The following is a 16862-nucleotide window of genomic DNA, read 5'->3' as shown; positions in this document are numbered from 1 at the left end:
GGGCTGCCCTCATCCCAAATTCCTATGTTGAAGCCCTAACCTCAGTGTGATAGTATTAGGAGGTAAAGCCTTTAGGAGGTAAATAGGTTTAAATGAGTCATGAAGGTGGCATCCCATGATGGAACTAGTGACCTTATAAAAATAGGAAGAGTCACCAGATTCTCCTCTCTCTCTGCCCTCTGAAGATCCTCGGAGAAGGTAGCCATCTGCAAGCCAGAAAGAGGGATCTCACCAAGAACTGAATCTGCCACCCTCTTTACTTTTGACTTTTCAATCCCCAGAACTGTGAGAAATAAATGTCTGTTGTTTAAGTCACCAAATCTGTGGTATTTTGATATAGCAGCCAGAGCTAGGACACCACCCAAAACCTCTGAAAAGATCAAAATAAGATTTTAGAAATCTATATGAGAATGCATCCCCTATTTCTCTTTTCTATGAGAAGTTTCCTTTAGCTACTTGTTCACCTCAGCTCACCAGACAAGGTTTTATAACAAGTGTCACATACCAGTATTAAAACAGTTCCACAAGATCAACAGAATAGCCACCATCACTAAATTCCCCCAAATAAAATCCTGAGAATGCAGTCTCTCCTCTTGCTATGTAAGAAAAATTTTAGAAGACCCATTATCTGAAGTCTCAATCCTTTTTAAAAAGATTTTATTTATTTATTTATTTATTTGTTTGTTTATTTATTTGTTTATTTGAGAGAGGGAGCCAGCATGGGTGGGGTGAGGGACAGAGGGGGAAGCAGACTCCTCCCTGAACAGGGAACCCGGTGGACCCTGGAATTTCGGGATCATGATCTGAGCCAAAGGCAGAGGCCCAACCAACTGAGCTACCGAGGCACCCGTCTGAAGTCTCAATCTAATGAAAATTTTAAACATCTCTCCTTTCCAATTTTTATTTGGCTCAGGGCCACGGGTGAAGGCCCCACTCTGAAAGGTGAGTTCTTGGTTCTTCTTCCCCAGCAGAAGCCTGAGCTCCGTGTCCAACAATTAAGGAATGTTTGTATATACAATAATCCACCCATACCATGAAAAGATATGCACTTGTTTAAGATGAAGGAAATAACAGAAGTGGTGATGAGATGCCATTGAAAAGAGTTACAGTAACTAACATTTAACAAACATTTATTAAGTGGTCAAATGATTTATGTGCATATCTCATCACAGTTTAAATTAACCCATGAAGGAAATAGTCCTATTTGTCCCCTCTTATAGACAAAGAAATCGAGGCACAGAAAATTCATGATTTGTTCAAACCACGTGATGGAAGAACCAAAATTGCCACCCGGAACTAGGGGCTTCACACCCAACAGAAGATGGGTTTGTTGTTCTCAATTCTTGGGATTTTCTAGTTTCCAGGATGTGCAGTTGTAAAAACCCAGCTTCGGGAACTGAGGAATTCTGCAGCGCCTCTGGGATAAAGCCCAGAGGCGGGCTATTGAAAAAAATACCTTTGCTGAAAAATTCCTTCTTTTAGGCTCATTTATGCAACTTCAGTCTTCGGGCAGCATACTTGGGAGTGTGCTTTAGCGCGGACAGAAGGCCGGATGCTGCTCGTAAAAGAGACCAGACCGTCCCTGGGTGGGCTCGAACCACCAACCTTTCGGTTAACAGCCGAACGCGCTAACCGATTGCGCCACAGAGACACGGAAGCTCCTTCTCCTAAACCCATTTCCTGATCTCAGAAATTGCTTTTCAGCCTCTGGCTGGGGCCCTCCTTCCCATTCTTCTACCCCGGAGGCCGGAGGCGCGGGAGGCACTGAGGCCAAAGGGTGGTGTCACCGGGCGTGTCTGAACGTGAACACCGGCCGCAGTCCCGGGGAGCGCGGGGGGCGAGCCGCTGCCTCCCCGCTGCCTCCCCGCTGCCTCCCCGCCGGCTCCTCGCCGCCTGCACAGCCCTCCCCGCAGCCTCTCGGGCTGAGCCCGTCCGCCCTCTCTCGGCCCCCTCGGCCCCCGCCGCTAGAATGTGGACGCGGCAGGCGGGACTCGGGCTCGGCTCGCGCTGCGCCCCGCGCCCCGCGCCCCCGGGCAGGCCGGGCACCTAGGGGCCGCTCGCTAAGCGCTGGGTGAAGGGTCCGTGGTGCAAGGTGGGGGCCCGGGCAGCCAAGGGTCTCAGTGGGGGCTTTGAAGCGCTTAGTCCTACGAGGGGCTCAGGAAAGGTTTCTCAGAGGCGGACGCGCGCTTTGTCCCGGAGCTGGTGGGGAAAGCCCCGACTTCGGACTGGCGCGCACCGGGACGCCACCGAGCTCCGCACCGGGCCCGCCCGGTAGCCTCCGTCCCGCGTGGTCGGTGCGGGGCGTGGGTGCGGAGGGTTGGACCGGGAAAGGCAGAGAAGGGAAGGAGGCGGGCGGGCGGGCGGGAGAGTGCGGGCGCTCCGGCCGCTAAAGGAAACGACCAACGGGAAACTGAAAATACCGATTTTCCTACATTTCGATCACCCGCCACTGGCCTCCTCTTTGGCGGCCACCGCTCCGCAACCGTGTGCGGTTGGTGCTCTCCCCTCCGAAGAGACATTCGTCTTTTAAATGATGGGTTTAAAGACGGCACCGCTGTTGGAGGTCACCCTTGGGACGCAGCAACTTCCCGAGAGTGGGCGTGAGGGCCGCTGGGGGGCGCATCACCCGGGCTCACAGCCGCTGCAAACTTCCGCCCCGCCCCGCCCCGCCCCTCTCCCCCAGCCCGGAGCAGCCCCGCCCCCACCCCGCCCCCCGGGGACCTGGACCCGCCCCTCCCCGCGCCTGCGCCCTGCAGGCCGCTGCTGACCGATGGGACGAGCCGTCTGCACATCTAGCAGATCCGCTCTCCCAGGCCGATGGAGAACTCTAAGGAGCGGGCGTCCGACTGGCTGATCCTAGTATTATTGCCGGAATAAACTGAGTAATGCTCGTACTGAGAGTAGGACGCTGACAGCTGTAGCTTGAATTCCACATAAATAATGCTGAAAGTTCGCTATAGTTTTGTACCCATTTGCGGGCACCTTGTAAGCACGCATGCCCTCAGATATTTTTTCTTTATAAATGTATCTTATAATATTCTATTTATTGATATGTATGTTCCTTGGAGTCTCCATGTATTTCCCCAACAGCCCCCAAAAGGAGAGGCGAGCCCGCGGGGCTGGGGCACAGAAAGTGCACTCGGCACCATGTCAACTTTCACCTGTGCCTTAAGAGCTTGCAGAAAAGCGCCCACATTGTCCTGGAGGGTTGGGAAATTCTGGTAACAGGGCTGAGGAGGTGAGAGGATCCGTGGTAAGACTCGGCGGCACCCTCGGGATGGAGTGAAAATCCTTTTATCCCGGACGTCCTCTCCGTGGAAGTCGGGTTCGGCCTGGGCGGGAACCAGCACCGGGAGAGGCCGGAGAGGGCTGGAGTTGCGCGGCAGCTGGGCCCCGCCTCGGCTCGGCGCTTTCTGTCCACTCCGCGGTCCCTCCTCGAGCTCAGGAAGCCGGAAGATCGTAGGCCTGGATTGTGAGTTAGTGCCCATCCGCCGTGGGCCGCGGGAAATCCATTAAACTCTCTACAAACCTATTTCCTGACCAGCAACACGCTGAGGCTGCCTTCGCTCTTGGCTCAGATACTTTACCTTTGGGCAATGATCCCAGCTGCTAGGGAAAAAAGAAGCGCATCTACTTCGCGTCGTCCTGCTAGCTCAGTTTGTAGCGCTCACGACTTCTAATTTTAAGGTCTTGAGCATCGCCCAGCGTCCAGTGCATTTTATTTGGTTGTCATCGGGTTGGGTCCCCGCCGTGGCCGGTGCTGAGCGGGTCCTTGCCGGGCCACTAGGGGCGGGGGGCGCCGCCCGGTCCCTTGGAACTCGGCTCCCGGGAACCACTCCTTTTTTTTTTTTTTTTTTCAGTTTGGATCGTAAAGAATAATGATGCCCAGTTGATTCACTTTCTCTGAGACTGGCGGGACCCAAGATTCTTATTTTTTGCCCCCCCCCCCCCAAACTCTAGGATTGTCTTGAGTCGGGGCATGGGAGGTTGACTGCATCAGCTCAGATGCCAAGCTCAGATGCTGCCTCTCTGCGGCTATCAAAACTATGGGAAAAGGCACAAAGACAACTGAATTTTGAAAGTAACTTAATTCCTTTGTGATTTTAAATGTTCTATCCATTAAAAGGCTTTATTCCTGGGGCGCCAGGGTCTGAGTCAATTTCAGCTCAGGTCATGATCTCAGGGTGGTGAGATGGAGCCTGGTGTGCGGCTCCTGGCTCAGCTAGGAGTCTGCTTAACATTCTTCCAACCTCTGCTACTTTCCCCTTCAAATAATCTTTAAAAGCCTTATTCCAAGAAGGATGTGCAGGTTTCAGCAGATCACAAGAAGAGTCCTCAGTAGAAAAGAGGTTTAAAATCTGCATGCTTGGGAGAAAAGAACTGGTGCACCCAGGAGCTCGGGTGGGGAAGACAATGGGAAGGAAGATTCAGAACAGAGTGACAAAATTGGAGAAGGGAAGAGACACATTCCAAGGACTGGTCCCCACTAAGGACAGCTTATCTTTCTGAGCCTCCTTTCCCACCGTTGTCTTTTCAGGGCATCCTCTCACTCTTCCACCCAACGGATTCTGGGAATTCTAGCATTTTCTACTAGGTCTACTAGGCCCACACAATGTTCCCTCTACCAGGACCAGGTCTGGCACCTTATAGTTGTCCTTTTGCTGATCCTCTCTTTTGTGGACTGTAGGTAAACCAAAACCTTATCTTTACCCTCTCAGGGACTCCAAATGGGCCTGAGAATTAAGTTGACATAAGATAGATTAATAGGAGAAAAGCACATTGATTTTTACGTGTACATAAGAGGTCCGATAGGAAAATGGAAAATTCAAAGAAGTGGGTAAGCCTAAGTATTTTTATACTAGGTTGAACAATTGAAGCAATTGTGAAAAAGCGAAGTATATGGGAAGATTAAAGGAAGATAGGAGTTATTTTAACAAGGTCTGTACAGATTTCTCTGGGCCCTGACTTTCTGTGTCACATGACAAGAACTGTTCCTTTCCATCTGGTAGAGGGAGGGCATCTTTCACATGGGAGTTTATCTCCTGCTTTCAGGAAGGAAAGGGGAGGTCAAATCACTCTTCTTGAACCTGCTGTTTTCCAAGTGCCTTGAGCTCAAAACAATCCTTATGTCAAAATGGCATATTTTGGGGGTGGCGTATCCTGCCACCCTTCAAGTTAAAGCATGGGAATATGACCAGAGAACAGGATAGGTAGCTCAGATCTCCTTGTGGTGCTGTGGGGTCACCATGCTAAAAGTGAGTTCAGCAGTCCCAGATTATTCTTAGTTTTTGTTAAAGTAAAAACAAAATCATAGGGCTAGGTCATTTGTAAATGTGGAAAATAATATTAAAATTATTTAGAAATCAGTAATCTATTTTATCTTTTTTTCTATTTTATCTTTTTAAAAATGTTTCAAAGCACTTTAAAAAAATTTAATTAAAAAAACAATCATCTCTATACCCAATGTGGGGTTTAAACTCACAACTCAAAATCAAGAGTCATATGTTCTACTGAGTGCGCCAGCCAAGCACCTCTAAAATCCTTCATTTTATTTTTATATTTAGATTTTATTTTTAGGAATGCCTGCGTGGTTCAGCAGTTGAGCATCTGCCTTTGGCTCAGGGTGTGATATCGGGGTTCTGGGATCGAGTCCCACATCAGGCTCCCTGCATGGAGCCTGCTTCTCCCTCTGCCTATGTCTCTGCCTCTGTGTGTGTGTGTGTCTCATGAATAAATAAACAAAATCTTTTTAAGTAATCTCTACACCCACCTTGGGGCTCAAACTTATAACCCCAAGATCACATGTTCCACCAACTGAGCCAGCCATTTAGGCGCCCTCATCTTTAAAGGTACTCGCAGGAATTCAGGGCTTCTACCCACAACTATAACATAGCAATACTACCAGATTGGTCTTCTTGCTTTAACCAACCATAAAAATGCCCAAAATATGTGAAGCCCCTGTTTGCAGACACTGGCCAGAGGTAGTGCAAGACTGTGATCCCCTGAGAGAGGGGTGGGAAAGCCAGAATCTCAGCAGAGCATGGAGTTCACACTGAACTTCGAAGGCAGAGATCAAAATTAGGGCAGCTGAAACGAAGGGAATCTTCAGAGTAGAGCATCAGAAAGGAGAAAAGAATTTAGATGCCAGTTTTCAGAAGTCTGCATTGGGTCCCCTATAGGTCATTTTAATGAGTGTAGGGCCACTCATGCGCAGAGAGCTACTATCCAAGGCTTACCAGATGACAGATGCCACAAGATGGAAAACAGAAGAGATCTTAGAGATTGGCACTGGCAACACTGGGATTCAGGCCTTGTTAACTCTATCATTCTGAGCATTCAGCTGATACTCCAGAAATGCTCTGTTTTAGGTGTGAAAACCACACCTTAGTGTAAGGCTTACTCTTGACTCTCCCTAACAAATATTAAAACCAAGCCCTGATAAGATTAACAGAGGAGCTGGGCTTTCCAAGTTGAGTCACACCAAGTTAGAGAGCTTTGAGAAACACCTTGGACTTTCCAAAGATCTACCTAAACAAAACATAAATCCAGTGCTGCACAAATTCGAGGTCATCAGCTAGTAATCAAATTGCTCAGTGGGGCAGCCCCGGTGGCGCAGCGGTTTAGGGCTGCCTGCAACCCAGAGTGTGATCCTGGACACCCCACCCGGGGTCGAGTCCCACCTCAGGCTCTCTGCATGGAGCCTGCTTCTCCCTCTGCCTGTGTCTCTGCCTCTCTTTCTCTGTGTTTCTATGAATAAGTAAATAATTTTTTTTAAATTACTCAGTGGAACAAATATTGATACTCTTCGGAGAAAGATATCAGAATCTGGATTCTTTTAATGTATCATTCAAAGTGTGGTATAAATAATAAAAACCATAAAGAAATAAAAAATAAGATAAACAAAAACAAAACAATAAAAAGTACTAGAAATATGAAAAAAAATGAGGTCCATTTAATTCATACTTAAGAGAAAAATAGCAGTCAAAAGAAACCAACTCCCAGATTTCCCAGATACTAAATTTAGCAGACTTCAACATACATTATATGTATGCATTATATATGTATATTTTATATAATTATATAAACAATATACATGAAACAAAAGGACTATACAATGTCATTGCGTATCCTAGTTTTCTTTTTAAAGATTTATTTATGTATTTTGAGAGAGAGAGAGCACACCAGTAAGAGGGGTAGAGGGAGAGGGAGAGAGATTCAGAAGAAGGAGACTTCTTGCAGAGTCTGAGACCACGACCTGAGCCGAAAACTGAGAATCAGATGCTTATCCAACTGCTCCACCCAGAAGCCCCTGTTCTGTGTTCTTCTTTTTAAGATTTTTATTTACTTGTGAGAGACACAGAGAGAGGCAGAGACATAGGCAGAGAGATAAGCAGGCTTCCTGCAGGGAGCCTGATGCAAGACTCGATCCCAGGATCCTAGGATCACGACCTTAGCCAAAGGCAGACGCTCAACCCCTGAGCCACCCAGTGGTTCTGTTTTCTAATAAAGAATCTCACACACAAAAATGGAAATCATAAAAAAGAATCAAATGGGAATTCTAGAACTGCCCAATGGGCACACAAATAAGCAGAGATGCAGATTCTGCTTGGTTTCCACAACATGGGTGCCATTCTCCATGACTAATCTGGCTACAACCACTACTGAGTGCCCAACAGCCAAGAGCAAAGAACAACCAGCCTATGATATGTTATCAGTCCCCAGTTGGCAAGCAGGGAAGTTATTAGCACAGGGCAGCTGGTTGATCACAAAGGACCTTTGCATCATGGGAGGGGCAGCAATTTTGTTCTCACTGGAAAAGATACTTTTATTTTTTATTAAAGATTTTATTTATTTATTCATGAGAGAGAGAGAGAGAGAGAGGTAGAGACATAGGCAGAGGGAGAAGCAGGCTCAACACAAGGAACCTGATGTGGGCCTCAATCCCTGGATTCCGGGAACACACCCTGAGTGGAAGGCAGACGCTGAGCCACCCAGATGTCCCAATACTCACTTTTATTATGGTTTTGCCTTCTCTGCCTGCAATGGTTCTACTAAAACAACCATTTTGTGTGTACTTCCAGAATGCCTCTTCTATATCATGAAACTCCAGACAGTATTGCTGCTGACCAAGAACTCATTCGTTTGACAGTTGCCCTGGGTTCACGCTCACTCACCAGTTTTACCCTGAAGAAGCTAACCTGATGGAACGTGTTTTTGAAAATTCAGTTTCAGTGCCAGCTGGATGACAATGCCTTGAGGAGCCAGATATTTCACAGGAGGGTCTATACCCTAAATTAGCAACCAATATAAGGAGCTGTTCCTGGAAGGTAGAAATGGGAGTGGCTCCTCTCACTATTACCACTAAGGATATACTAGTGAACATTTTGCTTCCCACCCACCTCTGTAACTTTGGGATCTGTTGACCTAGAAATCTTAGTTCCCAAGAGAAAAATGCTTTCACCAACAGGTGCAAAAATGGCTGTACTGAAGTGGACACTGAGCCTGCCCCCTGGCCAATTGGAGGTCCTCATGACAGGGTGTCAACAGGTAAAGAAGGTTACTTTACTAAGTGGGATGACTGATCCTGACCAGCTGGGTTGCTACTACACAATGGAAGTAGGGAGCAGTATTTGAGGAATGCAGGAAAGCCCTTGGAGGACTCTTTGGAACTCATTGCCCTCTGCTTAAAAGTCAATGGAAAACTCCAACAATCCAGTACAGGCAAGACAGAAATGGTCTGGAGACTTTGGGAATGAGGGCCTACAAATCACTACCAGGCGAGAAACCTGTTAACATTGAGGTATGGTGCTTGCTGAGGGCAAAGGAAATATGGAATGAATAATGAATGAAGAAGACAGTAATAAATACCTGTGACAGTTGCAGAAGTGAGGACTGTAATAGATATGACTATTTCTTGCTTATTTTGATGTAAATATTTTTGTGTATGTGTATATTACTCAATATTTTTCTTTCCTCTTCCATCCCATTACCAGCTAACATAAGATGTGTTGATAGTAGTAAACTTTTAATCTAAGTATTTAGATGAGGATATCAAAGGGGGAATGAATGTGATTCAACTGGAAAAGATTTTATTCTTTTGGAGAAAGTTTTGGCCTGTTTTCATTGTTTGAAGAAAACACGATTTTCCTATTGTCTTTATTTGAAAGTTAAGAATGGTTTTAAAAGGAGCAAGAGGAATACCACACAGACAACAAGTCCACAAGAGGTGAACAATGGTGGATTTGTGTCAGTTTTCATTCCTAAACTGGAAGAACATTTCCCAGATTTCCCATCCCTGCAAAGTTTTGCGCTAGCTGGACATATTGATTTGGAAGGTGGAAATAAACAGAAGTGGCTGCCATATTCTTCTAAAACTGAGCAGAGGTCACCAGCTCACACGTGCAACTTATCTGCTGGTTTATCTTATGGGCACGTGGTGGCAGGAAGGCTTGCAGCAACGACAATCCCCACCACATCTCTTTTAGGGCTTCCTTGCTCCCTGGGCCTGCTGGATGTTTAACTCCTTGACAGTAAGTGCCAGCTGGACATTCCTTTCTTTAAGGTTGAGAGTTCCGAGTGCTGAGAGACTGAGACAACTTCTACAACTATCCTTTTTTTTAATGGGGTTCACTGTTCCACTTTGTCCCCTGCAAAAGTTGGCCCAGGATCCCAGAAAGCTTTGTTGAATCTTATCTTATGCAAACTCCTATTATTAGTGAAGTCCTGGGATGCTTTTGGGACACCCTTTTTAAGAAACCAAATATGGAAAGTTCTAAAGGAATATAGTTATCAGCCGGTAAAACCAAAATAAAATGACAAGGCTTTTCCAAAAAAGCACACTTTATATCGCAGTTCTAGATTAATGGAAGCAAGGTCTACATAAGACTCCTGGTTTTTTGAGTTGTGTAAAAGCTGATCTTCATCAATGTTTAGCAACCTATAGTGAACATCAAGTAAAACTAAAGCTTGGGTGTAAGATATCAAACTGAAAACAGTGGCAAAAATGTATAAATTCAAAAGCACAATATAGACACTGAAAAAAAATTTAATTTATATAAATCTGAGGCACCTGTGGCTCAGTGGTTGAGCCTCTGCCTTTGGCTCAGGTCGTGATCCCGGGGTCCAGGGATTGAGTCCCACATTGGGCTCCCTGCATGGAGCCTGCTTCTCCCTCTGCCTATGTCTCTGCCTCTCCCTGTGTCTCTCATGAATAAATAAATTTTAAAAATCTTTTAAAAAATAATTTATATAAATCTATTGTTTTTCACAAATTATCAAGGGGATACAAGGACATTGTGGATCAGAAATGAGCAAGATAAGACAACATCCTGGGAAAGAGACTGGCAAACACAACTGCCCACAGCTGCCAACACTGGACCTGGTTGGTTTTCTTATGAACTGCAGTACAATGTAAGGGCATTTACAGATGGGGAAAATCTAAAATTCTGCACCTTCGGCCTGCAGGGAACCTGTGTGTCTGGCAGGCTGCTGATGCCCATGTGCCTTTTTTTCAAATGATGCTTTACAAAGTGTGGAGTAGAACATTCAGGATTACAAAGGAAGCAGGTTCCTTTCAAATCCAGTTTTCTTTGTGATTGCAGCACTGTGTGTGTCTATTAAAATTCATTAAGCTTCACAACTCGTGGGGAAATCTATTCCATTTTTGAAGGTCAGTTTTATTCACAGAACATTTCATTAATTTCACTTTCAACCCTTAGATGTGGGAAAGTGTTTTGTATTTTCTTTTTCTAGTCCCTTTCTGGAACACATGTTATTCCGTAAGCAGAAAGAGTTGAGGGTCCTCAGAAAAAAGAAAGCCTAGAGGTACCTTTCCTGACACAAGAGAAGGCATTTTGTGTTCCTGGCTATTTTCCGTGATCTATGATGCCCTACCTCTCCACTTGCCTAAGCACACTTCTCCGGAGAACTTGCTAGGAGGTCTCAGAACTACAAAGAAATGCAAAACTTTCAGTAGTTAAGAATTTTAAGAGAATTAAAGGGAGTGCAAAAACTGACAGTCTCTACCAGGCTAGGAAATAGCCTAACCATCTCCGAGACAATAAATCAGTGGTAAAACTCCCAGTACCTTTTCAAAAGTAAGGGAGGCCCTGCATTCGTTACCAGGGATAAGGAGCCCAAGAATCCACCCAGTATGCCCATAGCCCCGTCCCCTTGCCAATTACCTCTGTTTCATTAAAATGAAAAGGCAGGTGCTCAACCATTGAGCCACCAGGTGCCCCCTTTCCCTACTTTTTTAATGCTCTCTCTCCTCCTTCCAAAACCTTTTTTTTGTTTCAACTCAGTGGAGCTCCTCTCTACTTGCTAGATGGAATGCTGCCTATTCATGAATTGTTTAATAATAAAACTAATTGGATCTTCAAATGTACTTGGTTGAATTTAGCTTTTAAACAGGTATTAGGGTAAAGTTTGCCTCATAGAATGTGCCCAGAAATGTTTTTTTGTCTTCTATTTTCTGAAAGATATTGTAGATGATTGGTATCATTTCTTTAAATGTTTGGTAGAATTCACCAGTGAAACTACCTAATCTAAGTGTGGTTTTGTTTTCAAAAGCTTATTAACTGCTGATTCAGGGACACCTGGGTGGCTCAGCGGTTGAGCATCTGCCTTCAGCTCAGTGCATGATCCTGGGGTTCTGGGATCGAGTCCCACATTGGGCTCCTCGCATGGAGCCTGCTTCTCCCTCGGCCCATGTCTCTGCCTCTCTTTCTGTATCTCTCATGAATAAATAAATAAAGTCTTTTTTAAAAAAAATTGCTGATTCAGTTTAGGCCTATTTAGATGATCAATTTCTCCTTGTGTGAGTTTTGGAGAATTGTGTCTTTTGAAGATTTGGTTCATTTCATCTAAATTATCAAATTTGTGAGCAGTTGTTCATTATAGTCCTTTATTATAATTTAATGTCCATGGAATCAGCACTAAGGCTCCTTCTTTCATTTCTGGTATTAGTAATTTGTATCTTCTCTATGTCTTGTTTAGTCTGGCTGGAGGGTTGTCAATTTTATTCATCATGCCAATGTACTAGCTTTTGATTTCATTGATTTTTCTCTATTAATTTTCTGGTTTTAATTTTATTGATTTCTGCTCTAATTTTTATTATTTCTTCTTGTCTGCTTACTTTGAATTTAATTTGTTCTTTTTTAAATTTCTAAAAGTGGAAGCTTAGATTATTGATTTTAGATCTTTCTTTGCTAACACACACATTCAATATTATTAATTTCCCTCTAAGCACTACTTTTGCTTCATCCCACACATTTTTCTTCTTAAGATTTTATTTATTTATTTGAGAGAGAGATAGTGAGAGAGGAGGGGAGCACTCAGGTAGATGGAGGGACAGAAGTAGAAGCAGACTCCCCACTGAGCAGGGAGCCTGACTCAGGACTGGATCCCAGAACCCTAGGATCATGGACTGAGCTACAGGCAGACACTTAACCAACTGAGCCACCCAGGTGGTCCCATATCACACATTTTTATAAACTGAATTATCATTTTCATTTAGCTCAAAATAATTTCTCTTGAGAATTTTTCTTTGACCCATATATTATTCAAAGTTCGCTGTATAATCTTCAAATTTGGGGTTTTTCAGCTATTTTTCTGTTACTGATTTCCAGTTTCATTCCATTGTGATCTGAGAGTGTGTATTGTATTTCTAGTCTTTTAAATTTGTTGAGATGTGTTTTATGGTCCAGAATGTGGTCTATCTTGGTGAATGGTCCATGTAAGCTTGAAAAGAATGTGTATTCTACTATTGTTGGATGAAGTAACATATACATGCCAATTAGATTCACTTGATTGATGCTATTCAGTTCAATTACATCCTCACTGATTTTCTGCCCACTAGATTTGTTAATTACTAATAGAGGGATGCTGAAATTTCCAAGTCTAATAGTAAATTTGTTTATTTCTCCTTACAGTTCTATCAGTTTTTGCCTTATGTATTCTGATGTTCTGCTGTTAGGCACATACTCATCAAGCGTTGTTATACCTTCTGGATAACTGACCCCTTTATCATTATATAATGCCACTTGTTATTATAATTTTTCTTGCTCTGGGACGCCTGGGTGGTTTAGCGGTTGAGCATCTGCCTTTGGCTCAGGTCCTGATTCTGGGATCTGGGATCGAGTCCCACGCTGGGCTCCTTTTGGGAGCCTGCTTCTCCTTCTGCCTATGTCTCTGCCTCTCTCTCTCTTTCTCTCTCTGTGTCTCTCATGAATAAATAAATAAAGTCTTTAAAAATATTTTTTTCTTGCTCTGAAGTATATTCTGTCTGAAATTAATAGAACCATTCCAGTTTTCTTTTGATTAATATCAATATGGTATATCTTTCTCTATGTCTTTACTTTTAATTTATCTGTGTCTTTATATTTAAAATTTCTTATAGACAACATATAATTGGGTCTTGTTTACCACTCTGATAGTCTATGTTTTTTAATTGATGTATTTAGACCGTTCATATTTAAAGTAATTATTGATATAGTTGAATTAATATCTACTATACTTGTAACTGTTTCTATTCATTGCCTTTGTTAATTGTCTCTTTCTTCTTCCATTCTTTTTCGACCTTCCCTGGTATTAAGTGAGCATTTTACATGATTCTATTTTCTCTTCTCTCAGAATATCACTTATGTTCCTTTTAAACATGTTTTAGTGACTGCCCTGTAGTTTGCAATATACATTTACAAGTAATCTAAGTCAACTTGCAAACAACACTATAAGGTTTCATGGGTAGTACGGGTCCTTATAACAGCATTCCTAGTTCCCTCTACTGTCCCTTATAATGTTGCTGTCCATTCATTTACTTTTTCTACAAGGTATAATCATCAAATGCATTTTTGCTATATTACCATTTTGAGCAAATTGTCATCTGTTAGATCAGTTAGCAATAAGAAAAATAAAATATTTTATTTATTTTCATTTATGCCTTTTCATTCTATTCTTTCTAATGTTCTTCCTTTTTTTTTGTTCTTCCTTTCTTTATGCAAATATGAGCTTCTGACCTATATCATTTTCTTCTCTGAAGAACTTCTTTTAACATTTTTTGCAAGGCAGATTTACTGGCAACAAAGTCCTCAATTTTTGCTTATCTCAATGTCTTTATTTCTCCTTTACTTTTGAAGGGCACTTTTGTAGGATACAGAATTCTAGTTGGTGGAGATTTTCTTACAACACTTTAAACATTTCACTGTATTCTCTTCTTGCTTGGAAGGTTTCTGAAGAGAATTCTGATGTAATACTGATGCTTGTTAGTCTGTAGATAAGGTGTTTTTTTTTCGCCCTTCAGGCTTCTTTCAAGATGCTTTGTCTTTGGTTTTCTGCACTTTATGAGTGTTATATGCTGTGATGGTTAATTTTCTGTGGCAACGTGGCTGGGCCATACTGTCCAGATATTTAGTCAAACATTATTCTGGATGTTTTTGGGAAGGTGTTTTTTAGATAGGAATAACATTTCAACCAGTGGACTTTTAGTAAAGGAGAACTCCCCATACTGCGGGTGGGTCTCATCCAGTCAGTTAAAGGCTTTAATAGAACAAGCAAGAAGGAGCTCCACCAGCAGGCTGCCTTTAGACACCAACCACAACTCAGTCTCCAGCCTGTTGTGCTGTCTTACTAGGTTGGATTCATCAAGCTTCTACAGTCCCATAAGCCATCTTGGTATAAGGAGTTGTTCTAGAGGAACAGAATCCTAAGAATGTCTTTTATTATTTTTTTAAGATTTTATTTATTTATTCGTGAGAGACACAGAGGCAGAGACATAAGCAGAGAGAGAAACAGGCTCCCTGCAAGAACCTGATGTGGGACGCGATGTCGGACCCGATCCAGGGACTCCAGGCATCCCCTAAGAAGGTCTTTTAATTCGTTCTGGAGTTTCTGGAATTGGCCCTCTGATCTGATTAACTTAAAAACACTAAAAACTCTATTCCACTAATAAAAACTGCACTGGTAGTCCATGGCACGATGTGGCAATAGAGATGTGCAAAATATCACTGAATATTCCTACTCAAGCACTTAGAAAAGGCAAGTATCTGGGGGGACTATGTATATGATACCTTTGAACATTTTTGTCAAACTAACAAGTATAATGAGATTGGCTCATTCCATTATCAAACAGAAATGGTATATACAAGGGACATCTGGGTGGCTCAGTGGTTGAGCATCTGCCTTCGGGTCAGAGTGTGATTCCAGGATTGACTCCCACATTGGGCTCCTCGCCGGGAGCCTGCTTCTCCCTCTGCCTATGTCTCTGCCTCTCTCTGTGTTTCTCATAAATAAATAAAATCTTTACCAAAAAAAAAAAAAAGGGAGAGAAATTGTGTATACAAGATAGGGCTCAAGTAAGCCCTGAAGGTACAAGGAAGTTACTCAAAGAAGTGGCACAAATGCCCACAGTCCCCATTCCTGCTACACTACCTTTTCTCTCACAGCCCACATCTATGGCCTCATGGGGAGTTCCCTACAGTTTTCGTGGAAAAAGAAGACTGGAGCCTTGTTTACAGATGGTTCTGCATGACTTGCAGGCACCACCCAAAAACAGACAGCTATAGCACCACACCTGCTTTCTGGGACAGCCTCGAAGGACAGTAGTGAAAGGCAACCCTTCCGGTGGGTAGAACTTTGAGTAGTCTACCTGGTTGTTCATTTTACTTAGAAGGGACATGTTTGAAAAATTGGTGACAGGGAAGTCTGGAGAAGAAGTGTGTGGATAGACCTCTTAGAATGAGTGAAAACATGAAGATATGTGTCCCAGTTGAATGCTCACCAAAAGGTGGCCTCAGCAGAGGAAAATTTTAATAATAATGTGGATAAGATGACCTGTTCTCTGGATAGCAGTCAACCTCTTTCCCCAGCTACCCTGTCATCACACAATGGGCTCATGAATGGGCCATGGTGACAGAAATGGAGGTTATGTGTAGGTTCAGCAACATAGACCTCTACTCACCAAGGCTGACCTGCCTACAGTTCCTGCTGATCGCCCCATCTGCCAGGAGCACAGACCAACACTTAGTCACCATTCCCCAGGGTGATCAGCCAACTACCTAGCAGCAGATCAATTACATTGGGCCACTTCATTATGGATGGCACAGTCTTTTGTTCTTACTGGAAAAGACACTTACTCTGAATGCAGATTTGCCTTCCTGCACACAATGTTTCTGCCAAAATACTATCCCATGCATTTGTAGAATGGCTTATCCACCCATATGGCATTCCATGCAGGATTGTTTCTGGTTATGAACTGAATTGTGCCTCTCCAACCACCAAATTCAGATGAGGATGCTTAGTTCCCAATGTGCTGTTTGTGGGGATGGGACCTTTAAGGAGGTAACCAAGGTTATATGAGGTCTGGTGGGGCCCTAATCCAATAGGACTGGTGTCCTTATAAGAAGAGGAAGAGAAAAAAAAAAAAAAAAAAAAGAAGAGGAAGAGACACCAGAGTTAGCTGTGTATGTGTTTGTGTGTGTATATGCATGTGCACACCCATGCACAGAGGAAAGGTCCACATGAGGACACAGAAAAGGCAGCTCAGGAAGGTAGTCTTCACCCAACAACCCTGTTAGTACCATGATGATCTTTGACTTTTAGCTTCCAGAACTGTGAAAAATAAACCTCTGTTGTTTAAGTCACCTGTCTATGGTATTTTGTTATGACAGCCCAAGCTAACTAATACACTTCAAAAAAATATTTAATTTATTTATTCATGAGAGACAGAAAGAGAGAGAGGCAGAAACATAGGCAAAGGGAGAAGCATGCTCCTTGCTGGGAACCTGATGCATAACTTGATCCCAGGACCCCAGGATCACGACCTGAACCGAAGGCAGACACTCAACCACTGAGCCACCCAGGTGTCC

At 43.6% G+C, this 16862-nt stretch overlaps 1 long non-coding RNA gene and 1 other non-coding gene across 2 annotated transcripts; one reads left to right on the top strand and one right to left on the bottom strand.

Annotated features, from left to right (window-relative positions):
* Nucleotides 1-1577: 1577 nt before the first annotated feature.
* TRNAN-GUU (transfer RNA asparagine (anticodon GUU)) lies at nt 1578-1651 on the bottom strand. The gene has a single exon. It is a non-coding gene; the product is annotated as a tRNA-Asn (tRNA).
* A 1457-nt stretch (nt 1652-3108) lies between these two features.
* LOC144280447 (uncharacterized) lies at nt 3109-12898 on the top strand. Its single transcript, XR_013348852.1, has 3 exons — nt 3109-3472; nt 8082-8327; nt 8468-12898. It is a non-coding gene; the product is annotated as an uncharacterized LOC144280447 (long non-coding RNA).
* The last annotated feature ends 3964 nt before the right edge of the window (nt 12899-16862 follow it).

The sequence above is a fragment of the Canis aureus genome, chromosome 12, assembly GCF_053574225.1.
Source record: "Canis aureus isolate CA01 chromosome 12, VMU_Caureus_v.1.0, whole genome shotgun sequence".
Taxonomy (NCBI): Eukaryota; Metazoa; Chordata; class Mammalia; order Carnivora; family Canidae; genus Canis; species Canis aureus.
Note: the sequence above shows the minus strand (reverse complement) of the source record. Positions and strands in the feature narration are given on the sequence as shown.